The sequence below is a fragment of the Oryzias latipes genome, chromosome 19 (genome assembly GCF_053564925.1).
Source record: "Oryzias latipes strain Hd-rR chromosome 19, Olatipes_Hd-rR_3.1".
Taxonomy (NCBI): domain Eukaryota; kingdom Metazoa; phylum Chordata; class Actinopteri; order Beloniformes; family Adrianichthyidae; genus Oryzias; species Oryzias latipes.
This window is the reverse complement of record NC_136255.1, coordinates 17,890,463-17,898,731: the sequence shown is the minus strand read 5'-3', so window position 1 is coordinate 17,898,731 and position 8,269 is coordinate 17,890,463.

The window sequence follows — 8,269 nt, the reverse complement described above, 5'->3', positions numbered from 1 at the left end:
TGTGGCTACTTGGACACAATTCAGTAAAAAAATTAATTCCTTCATCAGATTTTATCACCCATTGTTCTATATTGTTTTAAAAAAATAATTTATTCTAAAAGCAGAGGTAAAATATTCTTCTATCAAACTTCTTGTTTTCTCAAATACCCAGACTCTCCCAAAAGATGTTAGAAAAGGAGATTTTCCATTAATAGCATCCCAAACGAAAAATCTGATTTCATATTCATCACATGACATTTTCAAACTCCGTGCAGCAAAATGGCCTTGCTGACATAAACGTTCATCTAAACCAAACTTCAAAAGTACGTGATGGAATGTGCATTATCTGCATATTAGACTGAGGCAAATTATTTTTATTTGCCTGGCATCCACAGAATTTCATTGAGCAAAAGACAACCGAATCCATTTGGAAAGGTTGTTATAAATCCATTAATTCATGGGCTGACCTTGTTAAGAAGAATGATCTTTAACACTTAATGAATAACTTAAATAAAAAAAATCAAATAAACTGGACATAAGATTAAGAGTGTTTTTTAATTTCTGTGTCTCAGAACCAAAACTGAACAGGTATCCTATATTCCATATAGGGCAATCGCATGAATCAATTGGATTTCCTTTATTTTAACACCAAAGGGGGACATAAGGGTCAGTATTGTCCCAAAGAAAATATGGTACCAGAAATAATAATCAAGCTGACCCTTTGGAAGGATGATTGCCAGCGTCAGAGTGCAACTTCTGAGCAAATATTAGGAAAGCAACCTCAAAACACAAAACCTTTTGAGACAGCAGGTATGCAGCACAAATTAACTACCTCAAATGGAGTCGGGTCAGCCAACGGGAGTGAGGGTGGATGAGTAAACCAAGCGAATATAAAAGTTCATGTTTCATTTGTTCTGGCAAAGGGCATCTGACTCCCTCCTGTTCAAACATATGTCCCAGTGAAGGCAGTTGAGAACTGGCAGTTACAGTGCCTTTTTGTTTCTTTGGGAATCTGTAGGGGTGGCTTTAGACAAAATTTCTTTTTTTATTCCTAAGTGGAGCAACAAAGAAAAAAAATATTTTTGTTAAAAAGTCGGTGAATGTATTTACATCACACTAACTAAAGTTTCCGATTCTTTGTTTTTCTTTTTTGAAGATCTGCAAACACGATTTGTGATATATTATGGACAAAAATCAGTTTGTTTGGTGGACAGATTTAAGAGAGAAACTTCTCTTTATGCAATGGGCCAGGTCATGGAGTACAGGCGGGTTATCACATGTTCTCCTGTGACATAAAGCACAGACAGTAAATTTTCTCACCTGCCAAAGGAGCGGTTTAAAAAACACAGGGCAATTTCGGGGAAGAAAATAGATTTTTTCATCGAAAAAACACATTGGTCAGTGCTGCTCTACAAGCTGTCATCACGCTTGTAAAGGTATGAAAGAATCTGAGTAGCTCCTGGCTGACAAAAGAGAAAACAATCTGTTTGCTTCTGCTGTCTCATGAGGATGGACAAAAGAAAAACCTTCATCTTTCCTTGAAGTTAATTTACAAACCCACCATGTGAAGAGGAGTGTTATTTTAGAGACTCTCTTCTATTTAAATGAGAAGGCTAAATTTAAAGACTTTGATGTGATGAATCTTCACTGACTGAATCTGGGTCAAACACTAACACAGCTAGTCCTGATTGGGACCAACTTTCGCTCATTATGTAACCAGCAGTCTCAGTGTAAAATGACAATGTAAAAGTGTTTATTTTTAGCCAGTTCCAAAAGTTTGCCGTAAAATGTGAGAAGAAAAACAAAGAAAAGTCAATAAAAACATTTGAAAAATTAAAAAGACAATCGCTGGAAATAGTCTGCTCAATTAATTAAGCAAAACAATTATTAGATTTGATACTTTAGTTGTTTTTTGTCTCTAAAGTGTTGTTTCTGAAGCGAGAACATGACATTTATATTTTATTAGACTCAGATAGTCATACAATAATTATAGACCAGCATAATTTTTACAACAATGCAATTCACTATTAGACAGTGACACAAATTAAAGAGTTTGCTTTGTGTCTGTGTTTTAATGTCACAGCAAATAGAACAAGTGACAAGTGAAGCGAAACTGGAAAAGATTTTAAACAAATTATGAGAAAATTTGATTATTAGAGCTCACAAATAGCAGTAAATTAAATTGCCTGTCCTGAGTCTGGTTTTGAGAAAATGGTTATCATATAACTAGAAGAAATAAATGCATATTCTGGGCAGCCTCTCACTGTGACATGAACTGTTGGCAGAAAAGTGATTATCTAACAGAAAAATTACAAAGATGAAGACAGAATATGTTAGAATTAACCCTCGACTTTAGGCTGTTTTAGGTGAAGAAAAAATAATATCTTTGCATGTACAGGGGCATCTTATGTGTTGGAGCCATTTGGCTGAACCTAGGTTATTTATTAGATTTTATGCAAGTATACGCATGTCATTCTTTGGCCATGCAGCTGTTCTGACTTCCTATTGGATTGGTTAGGTGCATTTTGGGAGCTGCTGTGTCTTTTTTTGGCATTTGCTTTTTGGATTTTGAACTTGGAAGCACGGCAGCACATTAATCTTAGGCTGTGCTTAGACTGTGTTTAGAACATGTTATTGTTATAGTTAGGACGTATTCATGCCCTTGAAGAGTATTTTTATGGTTTGCACTTTATATTTTTACTGTTCAAGAAGGTGCAAGAAAATCAATTACATAAAAGGAAGAAGAACAACCCTTTTTTTATGAAGCACGCGTAAAGACGGTTCCTGCTCCCCAAGATATCCAAATGTAATTGCAACGGCAGTTACAATATGAAAATTATCTAAAAACAAAAGTTAATAAATTAATTAGTTGATTAATTAAACAAAAAATAAGTTAATCAATCTAATTAAAAAATGATTAATTTGGAATTTGGGGGATGGGCTGCATGGTGGAGCACTGGTTAGCATTCTTGCCTGACAGCAAAAAGGCCCCTGGTTCAAGTCCTGGCTGGGGGACCTGAAACAAATCATCAATGGGGGACCTTTCTGTGTGGCGTTTGCATGTTATCCCTGGGCATGTGTGGGTTTTCTCTGGGGACTCCAACTTCCTCCCACCGTCTAAAAACATGTTTCCTAGATTAATTGGTTACTCTAAATTGTCCCTAGGTTTGAGTGTGAGTGTGTGAGATTCTGGTTCTGATGCAGACTGGCGACCTGTCCTGGGTGAATGAATGAATGATTAATTTTGTTTGAAAATCTATCTAAGTTATGCAAATGTTGATGCTCTATGAATCTCGAACAAATTCTGAATATTTGTCAGCGTATGTGAAATGTGCATCTGCAGTATGTTTATATAAAATATGAAGCACTTTCAAATGTTTTTCCCAAATTAATTATGCTAAACGGCTGGCCCAGGACCAGAGACATGAATTTTGTTTTATCCCTATAGTGAATTGACAGTAAAGAATACTGAATCCCTTCAAACATCTTGCCAAAAAGCTTCCCATATTATGTTTATTTTTCTTTGCTTAATATTCCTTTATATTTTATTTTAATATTTGTATTCAAATGTCAAAGTTTGCCAAAAATAATTAACTACAAATTAATTGTAAAAACTATGTTACAGTTGTTTCCAAGAACCTTTTCACAGCACAGGATTTAATAGTGAGAGGCTCATGAATAAAGGTTTGACTCTGAAAAGGGATAAATATATTCAAAATTTTGTTACAAAACTGGAATTCTTTACACTGTTTCTTTCTTCAACCCTTTATGCCTATTGTTTTTAAATATCTTTGGATGAAAAAGCAGACTTAAAAAAACAAAATTTAAACACAATTCACTTTTAAAAATGTTCAAATGTTTTATCTTAAGATCAGATGAAGTAAACATTTTTATCTACCTTTGTAAATGGTTGGTGTGTTTAACATTACTGCGTGAAACAACAAGTAGATTTGAGTAGTTCCTTAGTTCCGTGTCCTGATATTATTACCACTAAACTACAAATCCTTGAGGACTGACCTCAAAATAATTCTAATTTTGCACTTGAAAGTGACTTTGATGAGGCATCTGAAAAAAAACGTTTGCAGCTGTTGGTTGTGCACATGAAGAAAACGTCCTGAGTAATGTGCTAAAGATCTGGCATTGCAAGATAATTTGGTAGAAAACACACCCGTCTCTTTTTACCTTCAGCTCTTGTTGAATAAATAAAGCACATCATGGTGAAGGTTGATTTAATCTAAAGTTCCACATGAGTAATTTGTATTTCAGTTGCCTCCATAAAAACATTGAAAGTAGCATGTTTTTATGGAAGTGTTAACAACAATACCAGATCTGCATTAACAATTATAAAGACACAAAGTGTTGTCAAGGACAAGGACTCTGCAGGAACTAATGAAGCTGTGCATCTGCTTGAGATGCTCCGTCTGAGGTTTGTTGTATTGTGCATGAAAGAGTAGGTTCAGAAGGATTGGTTTTGCTCCCCCAAGAGCCCTGATTCTGAAGATTTTCAGGTTGACCTTAAGTAACTGCCTGATTTTACAATGAGCTCCAGTCTACTCCTATTTGAGTCCTGAGGATAGATGGAGAACACTGGCACGACACAGAATAAAAAAACTATTGAAAATAGGGAAATAAATAACTCGATGGATTGAGCAAGTAAATAACAATAATTCTGATAGAAATTAATTTCACAGGAATGTACTGAAATTGTTTTTTACAGGTTGGTAACATTTATTTGAAATACGCTTTTTGGAATATTACAGAAACGTGATTTGTGATGTGGAACTCTCCGAGGTTCTGAAAACAACAAAAGTTTTTAATATTATGTAACATTTTATAAAATGTTGTCACATTGTTAAGAGGTCTGGGCTTTCATTCATTCCAAATGCATTTTTTGCATTTAAAGAGCTGTTTTTCCTGGTAAGCCCCTCAGATTTATGTTGCTACCAGAACGTGTCTGTGAACTAAGGTGTACCTTTCTCTCCCTCAGTTTTGCTGAGGTTTTACAAGCATCACAATTTTTACTGCCTCCTTTTTTTAGTCTGCCTCAGAATAACTTTAAGACTTCATACAGGAAAGGGAAACTTTTCTTGTTACACAACATTTTTCAAAGCTCTGCACGAACACAAAGCCGAAGAATAGGAGGTTAGCATGGGACTTTTTGCCTTTTTGAGCGAGGTTATTGTTTTCTGTATCATTGTGATTGAATTTTAAAAGTCAGATACATTTATAAAAACTTAAAAAGTGAAATACAATACTCAGAGTTTCAAACAAAAGGTCTCATTGAGGGATCAGTATGAAAAATTAAAATGTTCCAAGGATTTATATTTGAAACTTTGTTTTTCCTCAGACCCTTCAGAAAATGTTCCAATGCAGTCAAACTGCAGGGTGTTTCTGCGGAGAAGGCCCTAGCCTTTAAACTGATTTACTAGTTTCTGTAAGTAATATTTTCAGTTTTTGACATTAGCATCCTTATTCTTTTACTTTCTTTCACTGTAAAATAAAAAAATCCTCCAAATCACCACTCAATTTACTTTGGCCTTCTCAGATGTTTTTTTCATGTAACCCTTGTGCTATCCTAGGCACTTTAACGTTGGGAGTTGGGTCATCTAGACCCACTAGACAGTGCTCCGAACCTTTTTTCTTCATGATTTGTGATCTTCACTGGTGTCCATGGATGGTGGAGCCGGTTTAGCTCGTGCTGGTTTGCGGTGCCTTCCATCCGTGAAACCCAGGTTCAACTCCGGGCTGCTCCCTGTTCCCTTCTCTACTTCTATGCCAGTCCCAAGCCCGGTTGCTTTGAGAGGGTTGCGTCAGGAAGGGCATCCGGCGTAAAACATTGCCAAGTTTCCCATGCGACTAGTTCGCTGTGGCGACCCCTGATGGGAAAAGCCGAAAGAGAAACAACAACTGGTGTCCATGGATTACATGAAATCTTTCCACCTTTATCTACCTTTGTCATGGTAGGGAGAACACGTCAATGTAAGGGTGGGGTCATCTAAGATAGCACAAGGGTTAAATAAATTGAATGCAAAAGTGCCCTGCGACAGGCTGGCGACCTGTCCAGGGTGTGCGCCGCCTCCACCCAACAGTAGCCAGGTTGAGCTCTGGCAGTCCTGTGACCTCGAAAGGGATGAAAGGGGTTAAGAAAATTGATGGAAAAATCCAAAATATTATGGTTTCCTGTTTTGTGTAGCATTGTTGGCTCTGGGAGCCTTTAAACATGCACATCTATACAAAGCAGTTTGCAGCAATTCTTATTAAATTATTATTGGCTTTAAGTAGACTTTGTTAATTAGTTTAGTTTTTAATTATATACACATTTAAAATGTTTAAATTTAGAAGGTGAGTAATATTTGACCTTACTAGGTTGCTGGAAACACACATTGGAGCTTGAATGGAGGGCTTTGATGTGCATCCCTTACTACTTTATTTTCTTATTTCTCCTTCATCCATAACTAGGGTGGGATTACTGATAAAAAAATATTTTTTCAAAAGGTGGAGTAAATTTTAGGTGTTAAAATCCTTAAGAGCTTTTTTTTCATTGACAGTTCTTATAATAAAACAGAGCATACAGACTGTTTTGAATATACTTTGCCTCAAGCACAATAGAATAATTCAAGTTTTATAGAGATCGTCTTTTTTTTTTAAATATCCTGCTCTCTCTTTTTGCCAAGAAACATTTCTGCTCAGCAGTCAACTCTACACAGAAACATCACAGATGTACAGTTGTCAGCAGGCTTGTGCTAAAAGAAATATGTATGAAAGCACTAATGTGTGAAAAATAAGCAAGACAGTGAGACTTTATTTGAACAGTTCAGAGCCAGGGTCAACAGAAAATCAGAGGTTGATGGGAACAGAGACTGCAGTGACATAATATTAACCCTTCAGTGTAAAAATTCTTTTATTAGTCTTAAAGTTGATTGCACTAAAGAAATTAGCAGAGTGTATATAAATGTCTTGATGTATTTTAAAGGGCTATTATATAATTATATTATTTTTTTGAGCACTTACAGTTCTTACATAAGAGATAATGTCAGTGAGGTGTGCATTATATAAAAATAAAAAAATATATAATATAATATATAATATATATATAAGCACATGATTTTGTTACTTGATAACTTGATCTGATGGGGTAGCAATAATTACTGGTTTTGTGGGGTAATGTGTTCCAATGATAATCAATGATTATCACATATTCCGTTACTGAATGAATGCTTTCTGAAGATGATCAATCATCAACAAGCACTTGATTTTGTTACTTGAAAAGAATATCTGATCAGAACCGGATTACCAAAACTATTTAAAACTATAATAAAATGAATTAACTCAGTAGGGGTGGGATTATATAAGGACACTTCTTCCTGCTCCTTTTTAAGCAATAGATCAAGCTCTACTTGACTTCAGTTAATGATCACTATATTTTCAGTGTGTCTTGCTTTTGTCTGTCTGCCTTTGTAATCTCATCATTTCTGTAATGAGTTTGATATTCTGTGTGAATTTTTTATTGTATTGACTAAAATTAATGCTTGAAATAAACAAATAAATCAAATATATATGTGCTAAATCATTTCTGTTTTTTGTTCAAATATTGCATTGACATTACGCAAAAATCCAGCTGGACACAAAGAATACAATTATTAATACAACTTTTATCTGATGGCCTTTTAAGTGTCAAACACAAAGGAACTGTGACTAAGAAAGTGCCTGTTTGGATGCTGTTAAGTGTTTGCTGGAATCACTTAAATCTCACTGGATTATTGACTGCTTCAAGCATCAACTGCAGTGTTGAGAAACAAGATTTTCCTAGAGATTTTCATGTCTTAATTTAAATTTTGCATCTGAAAAACCTTATGTATTTAGAAACACTTGACAAAAAACATCGTGTTTGATCTTAGAATGTGTAAAATTATGCATTAATGCATGTGAGTATTTTGTCCAACAGCTTCATTACTGCATGAACTGGGTCTTCTAACAATGACCCCACAAGAAGACACCTGAAAACCCATGTTTGTGACACACAATTTGCCAGCTCAGTGGCCTTGTGGAAGAGTGTCCGTCCTGAGACCGGAAGGTCATACCAAAGACTTTAAAAACGCTTGGATTTAAAAATGGCACCCAATGCCTCCCTCCTAAACACTTAGCATTAAGGGGTTGGATTGGGGGGTTAAATCCACCAAATGGTTCCTGAGCGCAGCTGTGTCTGCAGCTCACCGCTCCCTCAGGGGATGGGTCAAATACAGAGAACAAACAAACCTAAGTGTGTGTCAGATAGTGCTATTTAATTTAA